The sequence below is a fragment of the Otolemur garnettii genome, unplaced genomic scaffold (genome assembly GCF_000181295.1).
Source record: "Otolemur garnettii isolate 467f Iridium unplaced genomic scaffold, OtoGar3 scaffold00008, whole genome shotgun sequence".
Lineage (NCBI taxonomy): Eukaryota > Metazoa > Chordata > Mammalia > Primates > Galagidae > Otolemur > Otolemur garnettii.
Window position 1 is genome coordinate 17567089 of NW_003852403.1, and position 23520 is coordinate 17590608.

The 23520-nt window shown below is 42.8% G+C and overlaps 1 pseudogene; it reads left to right on the forward strand.

The window, feature by feature from the left end:
• The first annotated feature begins 12434 nt into the window (after positions 1–12434).
• Positions 12435–12951, forward strand: LOC100949402 (annotated as a pseudogene).
• The last annotated feature ends 10569 nt before the right edge of the window (positions 12952–23520 follow it).

Below are 23520 nucleotides of genomic sequence, written 5' to 3' on the forward strand. Positions count from 1 at the left end.
TTTTTTTTTTTTTTTTGAGAGCCTCAAGCTATCACCCTGGGTAGAGTGCTGTAGTATCACAGTTCATAGCAACCTCCAACTCCTGGGCTCAAGAGAGTCTCCTGCCTCAGCCTCCCAAGTAGCTGGGACCACAGGGACCCACCACAACGCCCAGCTATTTTTTGGTTGCAGCCGTCATTGTTGTTTTGGCGGGCCCGGACTGCATTCGAACCTGCCACCTTAGGTGTATGTGGCTGGCGCCTTAGCCACTTGAGCCAACAGCACCAAGCGTAAAGGTTTTCTTTTAATAGTACATACAGTAAAATGCTCAAGTATTAACTTACGTCTTGATGAGTTTTAATAATGCACACACCCATGCCACCACCATCCCAATCAATATATAGAATATTTTCATCTTCTCAGAAAGTATCCTCATGCCTTTTATGGTCAATTCTTATCCCTCTGCCTACCGATCTTCTGACAAATCATCATAGATCAGTTTTGCCTGGAATTGAACTTCACTGAAATGGAATTATATATGACACTCTTTCACGGTGATTTATTTTTTCTTTTTTGAGAATAAAGAAAAATTTATTACTTTCTTGGTAAAGGAAGAAAATGGCAGACCAATCCGAATTCTTGATTTTTAAGTACAGAGCTTTTAAAGGTTCTGATTAATCCCATAATCTCATTTTGAACTGAACTGATCTCTGATCTCCAAGATTTCTGCCCAGATGATTCCCTTCAGCTGTCTCCTGCTGCACAAAGAACAAAAGACATTTCCTGGGCGGTGCCTATGGCTCAAAAGAGTAGGGTGCCAGCTCCATATACCGGAGGTGGCAGGTTCAAACTTGGTTGGCCCGGGCCAAAAACTGCAAAAAAAAAAAAAAGACATTTCCCTGCCCCTCCAGACTACCGGTCTGAGGCAGGGAAGTAGGTTTTAGTTCTCAGAAAAATAGTGTTTTGTGGTTTTGAAGAGACAGAAAACATTTTCACCCTTTTTAAGCTACTCTGTTACATGTTCCCCACTGTCAGTTTTACCCTTCCGTATCTATGGGAGGAGGTGCAACATCATACTTACCTTGGGGTGCAAGGGAGGGTTTCTCAGAAACTATTTTTTTGAGGCACTCACTTTGTCATCTCCTGGGTAGAGTGCTGTGGTGTCACAGCTCATAGCAACTTCAAACTCTTGGGCTCAAATGATTCTCTTGCCTCACCCTCCTGAGTAGCTGGGATTACAGGCGCCCACCACAACACCTGGCTATTTTTAGAGATGTGAGTCTTGCTCTGGCTCAGGCTGGTTTCGAACCTGTGAACTCAGGCAATACATATGCCTCAGTCTCCCAGAGTGCTAGGATTACAGGTGTGAGCCACCCCGCCTGGCTGCTCAGAAACTATTTCTTAAGGCAGGATGCGCTAGCTCATAGCTGTAATCCCAGCACTCTGGGAGGCCAAGGCGGGTGGATTGCCTGAGCTCAGGAGTTCAAGAACACCCTGAGCCAGAGCGAGACCCTGTCTCTTAAAAAAAAAAAATAGCCAGGCATTGTGGAGGGTGCCTGTAGTCCCAGTGACTCAGGAGGCTGAGGCAAGAGAATCACCTAAGCCCAAGAGCTAGAGGTTGCTGTGAGCTGTGATGCCACAGCACTCTACCGAGGGTGACAAAAGTGAGACTCTGTCTAAAAAAAAAATAAAATCTCAAGAGAATTGCTTGAGCCCAAGAGTTTGAGGTTGCTGTGAGCTATGGCGCCATGGCAATTATCCTCAGAGCAACAGAGTGAGACTCAAAACATAAATAAAATAAAATAGGGTGGCACCTGTGGCTCAGTGAGTTGGGCGCCGGTCCCATATACCAAGGGTGGTGAGTTCAAACCCAGCCCCGGCCAAACTGCAACAACAACAAAAAGTAGCCGGGTGTTGTGGCAGGCACCTATAGTCCCACCTACTTGGGAGGCTGAGGCAAGAGAATCACCTAAGCCCGAGAGCTAGAGGTTGCTGTGAGCTGTGATGTCATAGTACTCTATCGAGTGTGACAAAGTAAGACTCTGTCTCTAAAAAATAATAAAAATAAAATGTCAACTATCCTTAGCCAGAGGAGGGCAAGTGACAATACTTTGTTTCACATTAGGTGGGTTCCATGTGATTTTCATTCTAGATATAGGGCTTTGCTTACTTACTGGGTAACCCCTGCTACAAAGGAAGGTTCATTGTCATTCAGGTTCTAACTGGGGGTTCACTCAAGGAAGCTCATGTGTGAGCACAGGACATTATGTAACAGAAGTGCAGACGGCAGCAGTGGGAAGTAAGAAATCCCTTAATGGACACCACCACCACGGAGTAGCCAAAGGCTGCAATTCCTTGGGGAGCTGCTGGTCTGCCCCGCAGCTGCCTGCCCACAGCGTCCATCACCAGCATGCCATTCTCCATCTGTTGGCCTCTTTTCCTGGACTGCTGATGCCCATCATCCCATCATCCTCTAAGGCTTGTTCCTGGAGGATGGCATACATGCGAAAGAACTTGGCAGAGGCCGTCCTGGCCAGCAGCTCCTGGTAGAAGCCATGTTGTAACTCTAGATGCTCTCTCTATTCAGGTAAGACAAGTCTTTACCCAGCCTGAAAGGTATCTACTAACACAGGGTCAAACTGCCAATCATCCAAAGGATTGTGGCACTCACGTTGGGCCCCCTGTACCTCTCTGTCTTTAGATTACTTTGAGCACCCAGTTTCTTGCAAACAGAGTCCTCCCCCAAATGAGGCCCCACCAAATTCATGAAGGCAAGCACAAAAACAGTCCATTGCAAACCTCCCAAATAAGGTTCTGCAAATCCATCAAAGCCTTGTACTTGTAATGTGTGCATTCATGTAGGTGCCTTGTAAGAGGCTGAACCAAAGCTTTAGGTAGGAGAGTTGAGTGCATGAGATTTCTGTCTCTGCTTAGCTGCGCCATTCCAAATGTCAGAGCCCTAGTCTTTAGTTTTAAAGGGGATCCTGACACCTATTGAATCTCTGCTGTCAATTTGCACCTGGGGCTTCAGTAGGAAGGCATGGAACTTGGGCTCCTTCAATTGGGTCTCCACTTCATAGTGACCTTTTTACAAACAGGATCACGTGACTCCCCTGATGGAAACCTTGTGATGGCTTCCTATTACTCTTGGAATAAAATCTAGACTCCTCTCATGGTCAGTGAGGACCTGCATGCTTCTTAATCCTCTAGTATTGTCTCCCATTCTATTTCGAAGCTCATTATGATGGTGTTCTCATGACCTGGATCTCCTTTCCTAGACTCCTTCCTGCTTGGAGCCTTTGCACCACTGTATACCCCTGTTAATTCATACTGAACTTCAGGCATCATCTCAAATGTTATCACCTCTGAGAGGCGTTACCTGGTGTCTCCAGTTCCAAATTAGCTTCTTCTTTTCACTTCTGCCATTATCACAGTTAGTAATTACATATTTCCGTGTGTTTATTCTGTGCTACTTTAAAATTACCAGTTTCTGGCTGGGCACAGTGGCTCCCGCAGGGAACTCAGGAATTGGAGGTTGCTGTGAGCTAGGCTGATGACATGGCACTCTAGCCAGGGGCAACAGAGCAAGACTCTGCTCAAAAAAAAAAAAAAGGCAAATCAATAAAATTAAGAATATTACTGAAATAAAAGAATAAAGTTTATTCACATATAGTGAAAGATACCTTAAGTGCAGGTTACGGTGCCCATAGAATTTAGCCCAGGCCAGCTAAACAACAATGACAACTGCAACAAAAAAACCGTTGGGTGTTGTGGCAGGTATCTGTAGTCCCAGATACTTGCGAGGCTGAGGTAAAAGAATCACGTAAGCCCAAGAGTTTGAGGTTACTGTGAGTTGTGACGCCACAGCACTCTCCCAGGGTGACATAGGGAAACTCTATTTCAATAAAAAAGATACATTAAGTGCAGAATACCACTTACATTCTTTCATTCATTTTTTTCAATTAACAGATAATTTTGAGTTTCTGATTTGTGTTCTAACTCTAGGAATACAGAAGTAAACAAGGCAGCCTAGGTTCCTTCTCTCTTAGAGGTTGCATTTAGTAATGAATAAGTAAGTAGGCACATAAATGAACTGGGTAATCTCAAATATAGAGACGGAGGGTGACGGAGATTGGAGAATGACTACTTGACAGATGTCACAAAAGGCCTCTTTGAGGAAGTGACATAAGAGCTGATATCTGAGTGGGGAAACCAGGGAAAAGAAAGTTGTCCAAGAAGATAATGCAAAGATCCAGAGGCTGGAACTAGCGTGGCGAAGTTGAAGATCTGGAAGATAGTCTGCATAGCAGGCAGAGAGTGGGAGGTGATGAAGTCAGAGTGGTAGTGAAGGGCACATCATGGGTTTAAATAAAATAGTAAACATATGTTTGTATGCAGATTGAAAATTATCTGGAATGGCTATTTTGCCGGTGGGAACTGGAGGTGAGGGTCAGTAGGAGTCTTTTATTTATTTTCTATCTTCTAGTAGGGTTTGGATTTTTAAAGCATTTAAAAAATCAGAAAAATAGAAATTTGCTTCGAAGAAAAAAATGTTAATGCAGCGTTGAGTAGGAATCAAGGAAAGTATACACTGTACCTACCGATTTTGTACTTTAGGTAGAAGCTGAGGATTCCTTTGGTTCTGGTCCCTCTAGTGGTCATAATGATATAGTGCTGGCGACTATCTAAGCCCAAGCATCCAGTAAGAGTTAAAATACTGTGAAACCTCAATAGTAAGGTGACCAGATTTTAACATTGGTAAAGTGGGACACCATTGACCGGGGGCGGGGGGAGGGGGTGTTCTTAATTAAAAATTTGGTCTATATGGAGCAACAAAAATTTTCATAGAATGCAAAAAATTATGTATAGGGCAGTGCCTGTGGCTCAAAGGAGTAGGGCGCTGGCCCCATATGCTGAAGGTGGCGGGTTCAAACCCAGCCCTGGCCAAAAAAAAAAAAAAAATTATGTATAGTATTATTTTATTCTTTGGCATATTTTTCATTTGAGTGAATTTTTTTAGTAGATTGCTGTCATTGTTTAAAAGGTCATGAAATTTTTCACAAGAATTTGTTAAATTATATTGCACACAGAAAATGGCTTTCAAAGTCTCAACACTTAATTGTGATTTTTCTGATGTCCATACTTTCTGAGGAAAAATGCGTTCAGTCACAGCATTAGTTCCTGGTAAGGACAGCGCGTATCCCACAATTTTTAGTGCATTATTGTATGGAACATGGTTTGTTTCAAGATGATGAAATATTTCTAACCATTTGTTCTCTATTATGATTTTTGCTGATGCTCAAGATTTAACCTTTTCCTTATCAATATATTTTTTAAATAATGATACCTTGTAAGTCATAAGTGTCACTTTCAAGGCCAGAGCTAGACTTTTTGCCGCCACTATAAAATATAAATAATATGAGTACTGTCTGCTAAATTCACAAAATAAATAAATAAATGACTTACCTAAATTATCTGAATAGCTGATTTGTTGACATCACTTGTTTAACTAGCACTAGCCTGCAGTACAGTGTGTATCGTCTGAGAGACAGTTACAAAATGTTTACATCATTGCCAATGCCAAAAAATGCCCTTGTTCATTAAGTCCAAACAATGGTGGTTGAATTGATAAGCAGTTCTCAATAATCAGTTCTCAACAATTATTTGTTATTATTAAAGTTTAACATTATAAAATTAACAAAAATAATATAAAACTCATATCCTGGCAAAATAGCCACATGGCAGTGTTGGGACTAGAATTGCCGCTGAGAGACCACCACACACACGTAGACAAAACGTGCTTTATTTTGCACATATGCCTGGGCCAGTCTTCCCTTCAGCATGGCTGGAAAAAGGCGACCGCCTAGTGAAGCGAGCTGAAGTTTTTAAAGAGCATAGAGGAATTTCATCGGGTGTTTTGTCGGGCCAGGCTGCTATTGGCTGAGCTGTTTATAGTTAGGGACCCTCCGGTGGGGAGGGGGGGCTACTTGTTTGTTCCAGACAGTTTGGCTCCTTCTGAGCTAATTGTCCTTGCCTAGAAGCGAGGTAGGGAGCCAGTTTCCTGATACCATTCCATCTGGAGGACCTTGCCCAGGAGGGGAGTAGGGAGTTTACATTAGCCTTTTCATTTCCAAATGAAGTTACATTAACCTCTTCATTCCCAAATGGAGTTACATTAACCTTTTCAGCAGCCAAAAACCATATATTCCCTTCCATTGTCCTGCTGTTCTCTAGCTTGTCATGCATTCTTTCCAAAAATTGGGACTTTTTAAAAAACACCTGGGGACAAATTGTTAAAAATCAGGATGTGGGACGTCTGGTCACCTTACTCAACAGAAGTTTGAATTCTTGAAATCACTAATCTTTGCTAATAGAGGATGGGAAACCCCCCCCCCCAATTGCATAGCGATCACTACAGTCACTTATTGTGAATCAGGGGCCAGCTAGGTCTTTATTTTATTGATCGATCCATCGATTGAGATAGAGTCTTACTCTGTTGCCCAGGCTAGAGTGCTATGGTGTCAGCCTAGATTATAGCAACCTCAAAGTCCTGGTTCAAACAATCCTCTTGGCCAAGCATGTTGGTTCATGCCTGTAATCTCAACACTTGGGAGGCTGAGGTGTGTGGACTGCCTGAGCTCACAAGTTTGAGACCAGACTGAGCCAGAGACAGACCCTGTCTCTTAAAAAAAAAATAGCTGGGCATTGTGGTGGGCGCCTGTAGTCCCAGCTACTTCAGAGGATGAGGCAAGAGAATCATTTGAGCCTAAGAATTTGAGGTTGCTGTGAGCTATGATGCTACAGCACTCTACCGAGGGTGACTAAATGAGACTGTCTCAAAAAGAAAAAAAAATTCCTCCTACCTCAGCCTCCCGGAGCAGCTCGGATAAGAGGTACCTGCCACAATGCCGGGCTAACTAAAGATTTTTTGAAGAAACTTTGGGTGGGAAGCCTAATTTGACCTCTGAGTCATAAGTTCAGTCTTGTCTCATTAACTGTAATGCAAGTGCCGAATGGGAGTGATCCCTAAAATAGATTCCTTTTGTATCTCCCATAGCACTAGGCTCGAGTTATATTCTCAAAAAACTTTTGCTAAGCCATCAATCAGCTTGTGAATATTATTTTGTATTTATGTTTCACTTCCTTTTGGCAAACATTCATTTGGCAAGCTTGAGCACTCATGCAATCATGTGTTATCTGTGAATTTGTCCCTGAATCAAATGGATTCTTTGAATTTACCACAAAGGGTAGCTGGAATCTCTCTCTCTCTCTGCTGATTCCTTAGTCTCGGAGATTTGGAGAATGCATCCACAGACCACTATGAGTAAGTGAAAGGGTGGATTTTATTTATTTATTATTATTAGAGACAAGAGTCTCACCATGTCATGCTCAGTAGAGTGCTGTAGTGTCATAGCTCACAGCAACCTCAAACTCTTGGGTTTAAGTGATTCTCTTGCCTCAGCCTCCCAAGTAGCTGGGACTGCAGGTGTCTGCCACAACGCCTGACTATTTTTTGGTTGTAGTTGTTATTGTTGTTTGGCAGGCCAAGGCTGCATTTGAACCTGCCAGCTCCAGTGTATGTGGCTGGTGCCCTAGCCACCGAGCTACAGGCGCTGAGGCTCAATAATGGTATGTTAAATACAATTTATAGGAGGTCATGGGTTGGTACTGATTTCTTGCATTAGGCCCAATAAGCCAAACCAAAATGGGGTTTTAATGCTGAAGTGTTCCACATCACCAACTCAAATTTAAGTTGTTTATCCTATCTTCCAAGAAATTAAGAGAGATGGAGGGAGAAGGGACAATAGCCAAAACCCAAACAAGCCAGTTTTAGCCAGCATAATAAGGATAGAAAGTATACTTTATACTCTGCTTAAATCTTTTTTTTTTTTTTTTGAGACAGAGCCTCAAGCTGTTCCCCTGGGTAGAGTGCTGTGGCATCACAGCTCACAGCAACCTCCAACTCCTGGGCTCAAGCGAGTCTCCTGCCTCAGCCTCCCAAGTAGCTGGGACCACAGGCGCCCACCACAACGCCCGGCTATTTTTTGGTTGTAGCCATCATTGTTGTTTGGCTGGTCTGGGCTGGATTCGAACCCGCCACCTTAGGTGTATTTGGCTGGTGTCTTAGCCACTTGAGCCACAGGTGCAGAGCCCTCTGCTTGAATCTTTACAAGGAAAGTAACTTTGAAACAACCAACCTGCTTAGGTTCACAGCAAAGTTGAGTGGAAAGTAGAGTTCATAGACCTAGTCCCCTCCCCCCATGAACAACCTTCCCCACTCGACACCCTGGATACTTATTATTATTATTATTTTCTTCAGTTTTAGGCCAGGGCCAGGTTTGAACTCACCACCTCTGGTATATGGGGCCGGCACCCTACTCCTTGAGCCACAGGCGGCGCCCGATACTTATTATTCTTAATAAGGGATTAACAGCATCTGTCATTGCACCTGATTATAACGTCACACTATTTCAACAGCCTTTGAAAAATCATTGACAAATCCTAATCAACGACAGACCTTGGGTCAGGACGCTTGTCTTGCTCTGTCAGCCAGGTAAGGATTTTATTCAGCTATTCTACAGACGGAGGGGCTGAAATACAAGGTGGTTAAGGTTCTGGCAGGCTCCCTTTTCTTTCTACTGGATCTTAAGCAGGAGCGAATCAGTAAATTCTGCGGAGCAGGCCTTGAGAGCCTTTCTAGAACTAGGGCTTTGCGCCTTGGGAGCTCGGAGTTGGAGGAAACGGAAGGGAAAGGAGACGATTTCGTTTTGCATGACAGCACTTTGGCGCGAGATTGGAAAAGGGCAAAAAGAGAATCCGGAGAAGGGCACGTCTGCGTGCGGCCACGGGGGCCGGCGGAGCCCGCCTACGAACTGGCTAATTTCTGTCCTTGCTCGGAGCTCTGGGACTTGTGTAGCCTCTAGTTTTCCGGCCTTCCTCCTTTTCATCTGAACTGAATTTTAGTTGTTTTCTCTTCCCACTTCCAGACCACAGCATTTGATGTAAATCTAGCACTTCCGAAGGGCCCGGCCGCTGGCGACCGGAAGTAATAGGCGCATCTCGGGTTGCCCCGTGGGCGCCGTCCCCGCGATGCCTTGTGGGAGTTGTAGTTCTGGGGCCAGCGGCGCCACCAGGTGGAAGGAGACCAGATGGGTTTTCTGCTCACCTCCCAGCCAAGAGGCTGGGCGTCTGATCTCTGGGACTTGAGGTCCAAAGAGCTTAACTCTGCTGAAAAGTTTCACGTGATTTTTGCCATATACTTTGATATATATATATATGGTTTATATGTCTATTAGGTTTTCTTCAGTGAGTGTATGTAAATAAAAGTTACTTGCTCTTTTAAAAAACTATTTAAACCCTCCTTCCCCCAATGTTGGTATGCTTATATTGACTTCATGCAAAGAGTTCGAAAGGTATAAACTGAAATGAAACGCCTCCTTTCTGTTCCTGCCCTGTTCCTCTGTGAAACAATACTGCTTCTTTTTATTATTTTTTAAAAATTTTATTTAGACAGAGTCTCACTTTGTCGCCCTCTATAGAATGCATGGCGTTATAGCTCACAGCAACCTCAAACTATTGGGCTCAAGAGATCCTCAAGCCTCAGCCTCCCTAGTAGCTGGGACTACAGGCGCCCGCCACAACACCCTGCCATTTTTCTGCTGGGATTATTATTAGTAGGCTAGGCCTGGATTGAAGGCACCAGCACCAGTGTATGTGGCTGGCGCCCTAACCACTGACCTACGGGTGCCCAGCTGCCTGCCTCTTTTTAAAAGTAGATAACTCCAGAAAAAATTATAAATGCAAATGGATACTGTATTATTAAAAAATACACAAATGAGGTAACACTGTTCTCTACTTTCTTTTTCCTTATTTGATAGTACGTAGAGATCTTTCTATACGTGCACATAAAGAGCTATCTTACTCTTTTCAAAGGCTGTACAGTACCGGGTAATTCATCCTGTGATTACCATAATTTATTCATCTACTGCCTTTCTCCACCCTCTTGATGAGCATTTTGGCTGGTTTCATCTTTGCTTTTGTAAACAATGCTGCAGTGATCATCTCGAATATATTTTGGTGTACACCCACAGGCTAAATTTGTAGAGACAATTTGCCCAGTCAAGGATATATTTAATATATGTGTATGTGTTGATAAATACCATAAAATTGTCGAACTGTACCAATTTACATTCTTATCCAGCAGTGTATAAAAGTGTCTTCTTAGGCACTTCTGCTTTTTTTTCCTGACTTGCTAATCCGAGCAATGAACAACTTTATTTTCCTTTTATTTGAAGTTTCATAATTATTATTATTATTTTAGGCATACTCTTACTCAGTCACCCTGGGTCGATTGCATCATATACAACATTCTGTTGCTGTGCGTCACAGAACCTCAAACTCTTGGGGTCAAGAGATCCTCTTGCCTCAGCCTCCCAAGTAGCTGGGACCACAGACACCCACCACAATGCTCAGGTAGTTTTTCTACTTTTTTTTTTTTTGAGACAGACTCTTATTTTGTCACCCTCAGTAGAGTGCTGTGATGGTGTAGCTCACAGCAACCTCAAATTCTTGTGCTCAAGCAATCCTCTTCTCTCAGCCTCCCAATTAGCGGGGACTACAGGTGCCCACCACAACACAGGGCTATTTTTTAGAGACACAATTTTGCTCTTGCTCGGACTGGTCTTAAACTCATGAGCTCAAGCAATCTACCTGCCTCAGCCTCCCAGAGTACTAGGATTATAGGTGTGAGCCACTATGCCCAGTTTTTCTATTTTTAGTAGTGACTGGGTCTCACTCTTGCTCAGGCTGATCTTAAACTTCTGAGCTCAAGCAGTCCACTCTCCTCAGCCTCCCAGAGTGCTAGGATTACAGGTGTGAGCCACTGTGCCCAGTCTAGTTTCATAATTATTAATAAAGTCACAGTCATATTTGTATTTTATGGTTTAAAAAAAAAAACCAGAATCTCATTCTGTTGCCTGGGCTAGAGTGCCATGGCATCAGCCTTAATTATTAATAAAGTCACAGTCATATTTGTATTTTATGGTTTAAAAAAAAAAACAAACCAGAGTCTCATTCTGTTGCCTGGGCTAGAGTGCCATGGCATCAGCCTTGCTCATAGCAACCTCAAACTCTTGGGCTCAAGAAATCCTCTTGCCTTGTCCTCCCTAGCAGCTGGGACTACAAGTGCCACCACTCCTGGCTAATTTTTCTATTTTTAGTAGAGGTGGCATCTGGTCTTACTCTTGCTCACGTTGGTCTTGAACTACAAGGAATCCTCTTGCCTCAGCCTCCCAGAGTTAGGATTACAGCCCCCCAGACCCAGCTTGCATTTTCTGTTTATTGGACATTTATATTTCTGAAAGTGGTCATAGTCTTGGTCCAGTTTTCTGTTGGGCTGTTCATCTTTTCCCTCTTGATTTGTCTGCACTTGTAAGTTAATGAACTTAGTCTTTTGTTTGTTATGAAATTCCTTTCTTTGGACATTATTTGCCTTCTGGTTTTGCTTTTGTATTTTTTGGTCATACAAATGTGCTTAATTTTTAGATAATCATGCTTTTAGTTTTTTCCTATGGCTTCCTACAATTTTCTGCAATTTATTTTGGTATAAGGAGAAGTGACTCTAGCTTTATCATTTTTTCACAAGATTATATGATGGACCCCTCAGGATTTTTGTTACCTTTATAGCTAGGGAGAAAAACCAGTGAACATTAAAAATATATACCTACTACAAAGTGATGCAACATTTTCAGGTTAATTAAGGGGAAAAGAGTAGAAATAATTAAATGGAACTCCAACTCCTCAAAAGATCTGCTAATCTTGCATTATTGCTTTTTCTGAATAATATGCAAAAAGGGTTCTTCGCTTTTATTACAATGAATAATAAAAACTTTTCTAATCAATACATTAAAAAAAAAACACAGGGTGGAATGCTATGCCGCTTTTAAAAGAATGGGGCAATTGGCGGCACCTGTGGCTCAGTGAGTAGGGCACCGGCCCCATATACTGAGGGTGGTGGGTTCAAACCTGGCCCTGGCCAAACTACATCAAAAAGATAGCCGGGTGTTGTGGTGGGCGCCTGTAGTTCCAACTACTCAGGAGGCTGAGGCAGGACAGTCACCTAAGCCCAGGAGTTGGAGGTTGCTGTGAGCTGTGATGCCACACCACTCTACAGAGGGTGACATAGTGAGACTCTATCTCTACCGAAAAAAAAAAAAATGGAGCAATTAAGTGAAAAGGAGAAAAGAACATCAAGAGTCAAAAGAGCGAGTCACTCAGTAGGTCCTCGTTCAGCTATTTCCTGTACAGGAGCTTTATATGACACCGGCCAGTGAGACGTCCCTGCCATCCAGCTTCTTCCTCAGCTCTTTCTCTCCCTTCTCCTTCAGTTTGCTGGGAGCGTGAAAAGAGGACTGGGGATGCCCCAACCCCCTTCTGCCCAGGGCAAGTGCCTCACTGTCTCCTCTCTCTTCTCTCACCCCTTTGGCAAGAAGCAGATGCACATTTTGATGTTTGGATTGGATGCTGCTGGCAAGACAACCATTCTGAATAAACTCAAGTTGGGGGAGAGAATTACCACCATTCCTACCATTGCTTTAATGTGGAGACAGTAGAATGTAAGAACATTAGTTTCACAGTCTGGGAGGTTGGTGGTCAAGATAAAGTTAGGCCTCTCTGGAGGCATTACTTCCAGAATACCCAGGGTCTTATTTTTGTGGTACATAGCAATGATTGTGAAAGAATTCAGGAAAGAGCAGAAGAGCTGCAGAAAATGCTCCAGGAAAGTGAGTTGAAAGACGCAGTGCTGCTGCTTTTTGTAAACAAACAGGACTTGCCAAATGCCATGGCCATCAGTAAATGACAGATAAATTAGGTCTTCAGTCTCTTGGTCACAGAACATGGCATGTTCAAGCCACTTGTGCTACACAAGGAACTGGCCTGTATGAGGGACTTGACTGGCTTTCAAAATGTTAAATGAAACTGGATATCTAACCGAGGTAGGGTGACCAGATTTTAACATTTGTAAAGTGGGACAACACGGTGGGGGGGTGGGGGTGGGGGCGGGGCGGGGGCAGGGCCTGACAACAATGCAAACTTTGATAAGCAGTTCTCGATAATCACTTCTCAACAATTATTTGTTATTATTACAGTTTAACATTATAAAATTAACAAAAATAATATAAAACTCATATTCTGGCAAAATAGCCACATGGCAGCTGAAAACTGTATATTCCCTTCCTGTTCTCCCACCTGTTCGTGCATTCTTTCCAAAAACCAGGACTTTTTTGAAACGCTGTGGGTCACAGGACAAATTTTTAAAAAGCGAGACGTCTGGTCACCCTAAACCAAGGTCATGTTTGACAGAATTGATCTAGGCTTAATACAACAACATTAGTTTGCATCTTGGTTACTAAACAGTATCTGGGACTGGTTTGGGCAATATAAACTTATTTTGTTGCCAATTATTATTTACCAAGTACAATGTTGCTATTTAGCAATATGCTTGGTTATGAAGAAATTCTCCTCTTTTGATTTTACCTCCCCTTAGCCTAAATGCCTGGACATAGCTATTGTGAAACCTTCAAATAAGTCCATTTTGAATGTTTTTCGAGCCCACAACAAGTAATGTTTTAAAGTTATCCCCTTGCTACTTTACTGATACCTTTGTCATTTCTGGGACAGCCTGCTGATTTAAAAATGTAGCATTCCATTTGTATTTATTTCTCTTTCCTTTGCCAAAAAGATTTTCTAATACTAGTGGCTTGTACCAGCCAGGGAGATGCTCCAAAACCCTAGTCAGTTCTCTTGCACTGAGGAATTTATTTTTTCCCCCAGTGTTGATTCTTGGCCTCTGTCAGTCAAACTTAACTTTCATGTAATTTCGATTTGGTAGCTAATTATTTCTGTGCTGGTTGCAAAGAGTTCATATTGAGATGGTTTTTAATATTCAGCAGATTGTCTTCCTTTATCTTGTATCTTTTTTATGTTGCATGTTGCTTTTGGTATCAGCCTGACTCTTTGCCCAGTATATGATAGTTCTGCTGGTGTTTCATTGTTTATTGGTGAACATATCTCCATTAAGAGTTTTTGGAAAACTTGTCAAATTCAGTGATTACATTTTCTTCATAACCTATTTGGAATTCTTCCTAATAAAATGATAAAACATAAAAAAAAGAGAAAGGTTCAAAAGAGCATTGCTGTGGTCTGAATCCGTCCCCCCCAAATTTATGTTGAAATCTAATCCTCATTGTGGTAGTATTAAGAGGTCAAACCTATTGGGAAGTGATTAAGTCGTGAGGCGATAGCCTCGAGAATGGAATTAGTGACCTTATAAAAGGTTAAAGATCTGTCAGTGAACGCTTTGAAAGCAAAAAGAAAAAAACTAAAAAAAATAAAAGATTAGCCGGGCATGGTGGCTCATGCCTGTAATCCTAGCACTCTGGGAGGCCCAGGCAGGTGTATTGCTTGACCTCCAGAGTTTAAGCCCCACCTGAGCAAGAACAAGACTAGGTCTCTAAAAATAGTCAGGTGTTGTAGGGAGCACCTGTAGTCCCAGTCTCAGGAGGCTGACACAAGAGAATCACTTGAGCCCAAGAATTTGAGGTCCCTATGACCTATGATGCCACAACACTCTACTGAGGGCAACAAAGTGAGACTCTGTCTCAAAAAAAATAATAAAAATAAAGAAAAAAGTTAAAGGGAGCTACCTTGCCCCTTTCATCATGTGAGGCCACAGACACAGCAATAAGGCTTCACATATAAAGCAAAGAGTGAGCCCTTAGGAAACAGTGAATCTGTTAGCACCTTGATCTTAGACTTCTCAGCTTCCAGAGCTGTCAGAAATAAATTAGTAATTTTTTTCTTTTTTTTTGAGACAGAGCCTTACTTTGTCACCCTCAGTAAAGTTTTGTGACATCACAGCTCACAGCAACCTCCAACTCTTGAGCTTAAGCGATTCTCTTGCCTCAGCCTTCCAAGTAGCTGCGATTACAGGCACCTGCCACAGGGCCTGGCATTTTTTGTTGCAGTTGTCATTGTTGTTTAGCTGGCCTGGGCCGGGCTCAAACCACCAGTCTTGGTGTATGTGGCGGGCACTGTAACCACTGTGCTAGGGGTGCCGAGCCCTTCCTTTCTACTCTTTATTTCTTCTTCTTTTTTTTCCTTTGTCACCCTTTGGTAGAGTGCCATGGCATCACAGCTTACAGAAACCTCAAACCCTTGGGCTCCAGTGATCTTGCCTCAGCCTCTGGTATAGGTGGGACTACAGGCGCCGCCACAACACCTGACTATTTTTAGAGACCTAGTATAGCTCTTGCTCAGGCTGGTCTCAAACTCTTGAGGCCACCCGCCTAGGCCTCCCAGAATGCTAGGATTACAGGCGTAAGCTACTGCATCTGGCTCAATTTGTATATTTTACTGACTTTTTTCTTCATTATAGAAGAATAATATATGTTCATTTTAGCAAGTTGTAGATGAGTAGAGATTAAAATATTAATCAACTGTGACTCAGTATCTAGGAATTCCTTGCTATGTTTTGTGTATATTCTTTCTCATATTTTATTATTATTCTTTCAGAGACAGGGTCTCACTCTTGGACAGGCTAGAGTTCAGTGTCATGATCGTGGCTCACTGCAGCCTCAAACTCCTGGCCTTAGGCAATCCCTCAATCTCAGCCTCCCAAGTGCTATGATTACAGGTGTGAATGAGTACTTGGCCTCTTTCTCATATTTTATAAATCATAACAACATATATTCATAACACTGGAATCATCCCACACATACTTTAACATTTTAAATTAGTATTTTTTCACTTTTCAATCTTTTTTTTTTAAAGAAGAGGTTTCTATGCTACCCAGGTTGGCTATTCACAGACACTACCATCATGAATTACAACCTGGGCCTAAATGATTCTCTGGGGTCAATCACTTCAGCTTCCTGACAGACAACAGAGGCTGCCTTAGTGATTTCTTTTTTAAATTAAAAAAAATGAGGTACATTAAAAACAAGACGAGACCAGTTAAATTTATCAAAGTTTATTTGAGCAAGAAAAATGTTCTAGAAGCAAGTAGTTACAGACAGAAGTCAGATCAGCATTCCTCCACTTTCAACATGGCTAAATAGATTTATAACCAAAAAACAGGGACCAACATACAGAGACTTCCTGACAGGCGCAGTTCTGGGATTGCTACTTGGGCATCATTTGGCCTGGGATTGGCTGAGGGCTTGGCTGTTATGATTGGCTGAGACTCAGTTGCTTGGTTACAAGGCTGTTCTTCCTGGTTAGGTCCCTTGTTTGCGCGTCAACCTAGGGTGCAGTTGGCTGCGCATTCTTACCCAAGTGTGGTGGCTGCGTTGAGCCAAACTTAAGTAAAAGATATACCCAGTGAAGAACATAATTGTCAGTGCTCTGTGGATTTTTACACAGTACATAACGTTTTTGTAGCTGTTTTATCACTTAACAATGGATCATGGGCCGGGTGCGGTGGCTCACGCTTGTAATTCTAGCACTCTGGGAGGCCCAGGCAAGTTGATTGCTTGAGCTTATGGGTTCGAGACCAGCCTGAGCAAGAGCGAGACCCACGTCTCTATTAAAAATACAAAAAACTGAGGCAAGAGGATCGCTTGAGCCCAAGAGTTGGAGTTTGCTGGGAGCTATGCTGTCGCCATGGCACTCTACCCAGGGGGACAGCTAGAGTGAGACTGTCTAAAAAAAAAAAAAAAAAAAATGAGGTGTGAACATTTCTAAATAAGTTTCTACATCATTTAAAATGACTACATAATATACTACTGTATGTGGACAATTCTTTATATAATTAATGGACATTTTTTTTTCTCAAAAATATATTACAACTTTTTTTTATAATTAAATCATAACTGTGAACAATAATGCATTTATGGGGTACAATGTGCTGGTTTTATATACCATTTGAAATACAACAAACTGGTTAGCATAGCCTTCACTGCACTTTCTTTTTCTTTTTTTTTTGAGACAGAGCCTCAAGCTGTTCCCCTGGGTAGAGTGCTGTGGCATCACAGTTCACAGCAACCTCCAACTCCTGGGCTCAAGCGAGTCTCCTGCCTCAGCCCTCCAAGTAGCTGGGACCACAGGCGCCCGCCACAGCGCCCGGCTATTTTTTGGGTGCAGCTGTCTTTGTTTGGTGGGCCCAGGCTGGATTCGAACCCGCCAGCTTAGGTGTATGTGGCTGGTGCCTTAGCCACTTGAGCCACAAGCACTGAGCCTGCACTTTCTTAATTATTGTGTTAAGACATTTATACTCTACACTTAGGAGATTTGACATGTACCCTTGTAAAATGCACCATAGGTGAGGTTCCACCAGTTACCCTCCCTCTACCCATCCTCCTCCTTCCACTTCTCCTCTTTCCCCTTCATCTTGGGCTGTAGTTGGGTTATAGCTTTCATATGGAAGTGTGGGGGATTATATTATAACTGTTTTGGTAACAATAACAATCATTATTGCTATATCTTTGCCTGCTTTTTTTTTTTTTTTTTTTTTGACACAGAGTCTTTCTCCCTGAAACTTCAAATTCTTGGACTCAAGTAATTTTCTTGTCTCAGCCTCCCAAGCAGCTGGAAAAGCAGGTGCACCCCATCACACCCAGCTAATTTTTTCTACATTTTGTAGAGATGGGAACCTAGCTCTTGCTCAGGCTAGTCTCAAATTCCTGGCCTCAGTAGATCCTCCTGCTTTGCCTAGCCTTTGTACACATTCTTTTATTGATCTATTTGTTTATTCATTTATTTAATTATTTGAGACAGAGTCTCACTTTGTTGACCTCAGTAAGTGCCCTGGCATCATACCTCACAGCAACCTCAAACTCTTGGGCTCAAGTGATCCTCTTGCCTCAACTTCTGAAGTAGCTGGGACTATAAGTGCCTGCCACAATGCCTGGCTATTGTACACTTTCTTGAATGTAATTTTTGAATAAATCCCTAGGTATACAATTGATTAGATGAAGGTATACTGAGTAAAATCCTATGACTTTTTTTTCTTGAGACAGAGTCTCACCATGCTGCCCACAGTAGAGTGCTGTGACATCACAGCTCACAGCAACCTCACACTCTTGGGGTTTAAGCGATTCTCTTGCCTCAGCCTCCCAAGTAGCTGGGGCTACACACGCCCACCACAATGCCTGGCTATTTTTTTGTTGTAGTTGTCATTTTTGTTTAGCAGGCCCAGTGTATGTGGCCGGAGCCCTAACCACTGAGGTACGGGCACTGAGCCAAAAGGAGACAATTTACTCCCATTTTCTCTTCCTATTATCTCAAAATATTTCAGGAATGAGGGTCAGGAATATAGATGGACGTGGCCCAAATTGTTTGGGTTATAAATACCCATCTCCCAGGTTAATTTGCAAGTTAATCTATTTCTCCCCCATCCATTCATCCTCCCTAGCAATTGTTTGTTACCCTATTCTCCTCAACTTCCTTCATCCCCTCTAAAAGGCATGGATAAAAATATTTGAACTCCATTGGAAAATTGAGTTATAACTCTGTGATTTCCTCCCTGGCATATGTTAAATAAATCTTTTCTCTTATTAATCTGCCTTAATTGTGAGCTGATCTTTCAGCATACTTTCAGGGGAAAGGGAAAATTTCCTCACCCCTACAATGCCTGTGATCCCAGCACTCTGGGAGGCCAAGGTAGGAGGATGACTTAAGGCCAAGAGTTTGAGATCAGACTGAGCAACATTCTGAGACCCTGTCTCCAAAAATATTTTTTAGACTAATGGGTGCAGTGGTGTATGCCTGTAGTCCTAGCTACTCAGGAGGCTGAGTCAGGAGGATAGCTTGAGAATAGCTGGGAGTTAGAGTCATGATCACACCCCACTTCACTCCAGTCTAGGTGAGAGAGCAAGACTCCTCTTATAAAAACAAACAAATAGGCTCGGTGCCTGTGGCTCAAGCAGCTAAGGTGGCAGGTTTGAATCCAGCCCGGACCCACCAAACAACAATGACGGCTGCAACCAAAAAAAAAAAAAAAAAAATAGCCTGCTGTTGTGGCAGACGCCTGTAAGCCCAGCTACCTGGGAGGCAGAGGCAGGAGAATCACTTGAGCCCAGGAGTTGGAGGTTGCTATGAACTGCGATGCCATGGCACTCTACCTAGGGCAACAGCTTGAGGCGCTGTCTCAAAAAAAAGCAAACCAAAAAAACCCCCCAAACAAACAAACAAACATAACTCCTCCAAACCTGAGTGATTGCTTTACCAAAATGCCTTTCTGGTGGTTGTTTTTCAGCCACCAGAACATCAAAATGCTTGTAGCTCAAGTAGCTAAGGCGCCAGCCACATACACCAGAGTTGGTGGGTTTGAATCCAGCCCAGGCCTGCCAAACAACAATGACAATGACAACCAAAAAATAGCTGGCCATTGTGGCAGGCATCTGTAGTCCCAGCTACTTGCGAGGCTGAGGCAAGGGAATTGCTTGAGCCCAGGAGTTGGAGGTTGCTGTGAGCTGTGATGCAACAGCACTCTACCCAGGGCAACAGCTTGAGGCTCAAAAACAAAAACATCAAAACACTGTCAGCCAGGTGAGTTGGCTCATACCTGTAATCTTAGCACTCTGGGAGCCTGAGGCGATTGATTGCTTGAGCTCACAGGTTCGAGACCAGCCTGAGCAAGTGCTAGACCCTATCTCTAAAAAAATAGCTGGGTGTTGTGGTGGGCACCTGTAGTCCCAGCTATTTGGGAGGCTGAGGCAAGAGAATCTCTTGAGCCCAAGAGTCTGAGGTTGCTGTGAGCTATGATGCTACAGCACTGTACGGAGGGTGACAAAGTAAGACTGTCTCAAAAACACAAAACAAAACAAAACAAAAAGAAACACTGTCCTGATGTTCTCAGGAAGGAGAGTATCTTTGTCCAAATGCTACAGAGGACTATCTGAGGGTGGGTAATTTATAAAGAAAAGGGTTTTATTTGGCTTATGGTCCTGCAAGCTGTACAAGAAGCATGGTACCAGCATCTGCTTGGTGAGGACTTGAGGAGGGCTCCACTAATGACAGAAGGTGAAGGCAGAGTAGGCGTGTCCCAAGGAAGGAGAGAGAGAGGGTGGAGAGAGAGAGAAGGAGAGAGGAAGGGAGGAGGGAGTGCTCCCACTCTTTTAAATAACCAGCTCTCGTAAACTCATAGAACAAGAACTTGTTCATTATTGCCAGAGTGTACCAAGCCATTCATGAGTGATCCGCCCCATGACCAGATGGGGACAAATGGTGGAGGGGACAAATATCCAAACCATATCAGAGTAAAGGAGCAACATTTTTTTTTTCTGGTCCAGGTTGTCTAGTCTTTGAAAGACTTCCCATCATTTGTTGTTGTGGTAATGGTAAAATATCTGTAGTATAGTAAAATACTATCAAATTTACCACTTTAACTATTTTTGTTTTTATTTTTTTTAGAGACAGAGTCTCACTTTATGGCCCTTGGTAGAGTACTGTGACATCCTAGCTCACAGCAACCTCCAACTCCTGGGCTCAGGCGATTCTCTTGCCTCAGCCTCCCGAGTAGGCTGTTACAGTTTGACTGGGACTGGGTTTGAACCTGCCACCCTCAGTTATATGGGGCTGGTGCCCTATTCAATGAGCCATAGGTGCTGCCCTTTTTCTTTCTTTCTTATAGAGTCTTGCTCTATTGCCCAGTTAGAAGGAAGTAGCATGATCATAGCTCATCTTAAACTTTTTTTTTTTTTTTTTTTTTTTTTGAGACAAAGCCTCAAGCTGTCCCTCTGGGTAGAGTGCCGTGGCATCACAGCTTACAGCAACCTCCTGGGCTCAAGTGAGTCTCCTGCCTCAGCCTCTCAAGTAGCTGGGACCACAGGTGCCTGCCACAATGCCTGGCTATTTTTTGGTTGCAGCCATCATTGTTGTTTGGTGGGCCCAGGCTGGATTTGAAACTGCCACCTTAGGTGTATGTGGCTGGTGCCTTAGCCACTTGAGCCACAGGTGCCGAGCCTCATCTTAAACTTCTATGTTCACCTCCTGGCTCAGCATCCTGAGTGGTTTGGACTACAGGTGGGTACCACCCTACTTGGTTTATTTAAATTTTTTTTTTTCCCTAGATGTGGTCTCACTGTGTTGCTCAGGCTGATCTCAAACTACTGGCCTTGAGCAATCCACCCACCTCAGATGAATAACATTTTATTATAAGAATATAATACATTTTGCTTATTCATCCACTGATGGACACTTAAGTTGCTTCTACTTTTTGGCTATTGTGAATAATGCTGCAATGAAAATGGGCATATGAATATATTTCTGAGTCTCTTCTTTCAATTCTTTTTTTGTGTTTACCCAAAAATGTGGTAGTTCTATATTCGCATTTTTTCTTCTTCTTTTTTTTTTGAGACAGAGTCTCATTTTATCGCCCTTGGTAGAGTGCTGTGGCATCACAGCTCACAGCAACCTCCAACTCTTGGGCTTAGGCCATTTTCTTGCCTCAGCCTCCCAAGTAGGTGGGACTACAGGCACCGGCCACAACACCCAGATATTTTTCTGTTGCAATTTGACCAGGGTCAGGTTCGAACCTGCCACGCTTGATATATGGGGCTGGCGCCCTACTCACTGAGCCACAGGTGCCACCTATATTCACACCTTTATTTTATTTTAATTATTTTATTTTATTTTTCTTTGTAGAGACAGAGTTTCACTTTATCACCCATGGTAGAGTGCCATGGTGTCACACAGCTCACAGCAACCTCCAACTCCTGGGCTTAGGCGATTCTCTTGCTTCAGCCTCCTGAGTAGCTGGGACTATAGGCACCCACCACAATGCCCAGCTATTTTTTTGTTGCAGTTTGCCTGGGGCCAGGTTTGAACCCGTCACCCTGGGTATATGGGGCCAGTGCCCTACCCACTGAGCCACAGGCGCCACCTATATTCACATTTTTAAAAACCATTTTCCATAAGTGGCAAATTTTACATCATTGAAAGGGCCTTTGGCTTCTGCATAGCTAAAGGCACTACAAGTAGGGCAAACAGACAGCCTTTGGAATGGGAGAAGATTTTTGCATGTTATGATTCTGACAAGGGTCTGATAACTAGAGTCTACAAGAACTCAAATTGATCAAGAAGAAAAGAACAAAACCCCATTTCTTTGTGGTCAAGAAACTTGAACAGAAACTTCTCTGAATTTGACAGGCAAATGGCCGATAAACACATGAAAAATGCTCATTATCTTTAATCATCAGAGAGATGCAAATCAAAACCACTTTGTGATATCACCTAATTCCATTAAGATTAGCCCACATCACAAAAGCCCCAAACTGCAGATGTTGGCATGGATGTGGAGAGAAGGGAAAACTTCTACAGTGCTGGTGGGATTGCAAACTAATACAGCCCTTTTGGAAAAAAGTATGGCGAATTCTCAAGGAACTAAAAGTTGACCTTTCATTTGATCCTGCAATGCCATTACTAGGTATCTATCTACCCAGAAGAACAAAAATCATTTTACAACAAAGACATTTTGCATCAGAATGTTTATTTATTTATTTATTTTTTGAGACAGAGTCTCACTATGTTGCCCTCAGTAGAGTGCTATGGTGTCACAGCTCACAGCAACCTCAAACTCCTGGGCTCAAGCCATTCTTTTGCCTCAGCCTCCCAAGCAGCTGGGACTACAGGCATCCTCCCCAGTGCCCGGCTATTTTCTTGTTGTTGTTATCATTGTTGTTTAGCTGGCCAAGGCTGAGTTTGAACCTGCCAGCCTCAGTGTATGTGGCTGGTGCTGTAACCACTGTGCTACAGACACCGAACCTGCACCAGAATGTTTATTGTGACCTAGTTCATAATTGCCAAGTTGTGGAAGCAGCCCAAATGCCCACCAACCCATGAATGGATTAACAAATTGTGGTATATGTATACTATGGAATACTATTCAGCCATAAAAGATGGAGACTTTACATCTTTTATGTTTACCTGGATGGAGTTGAAGCACATTCTTCTTAGGAAAGTATCTCAAGAGTGGAAAAAAAAAAGTATCCAATGTACTTGATACTATTATGAAACCAATATATAAACACAGTCTCATATGAATAATAAAACACAAATACAGTCTAATGAGGAAGGGGAGAGGAAGGAGAGGGGCAGAGAAGGGGGAAGGTGATTGGTGGGAGGAGCAGGGCATTTGGCAGGATCTCACCTAATGTGCACAATGCAAGGGTATATTTCAAAATAACTAAGAGTAAATTATAAATGTCTTACCACAAAAAGTAAGTGAGATGGTGGTTATGTTAATCAGTTTGATTTAAGCATTCCACATTATATATCAAATTGTCACATTGTACCCCATAAACATGTACAGTTATGATTTAATTAAAAATTAAATTAAAAAAGAAAATAAAAAAATAAAAAAATAAAAAGGAACACAGTCCTAAAGAAAAAAAAATAATAAGGGCATGCAGCCAGGCACGGTGGCTCACACCTGTAATCCTAGCACTCTGGGAGGCAGAGTCGGGTGGATTGCTTGAGTTTATGCATTCAAGACCAGCCTGAGCAAGAAGGAGACCTCATTTCTACTAAAAATAGAAAAAA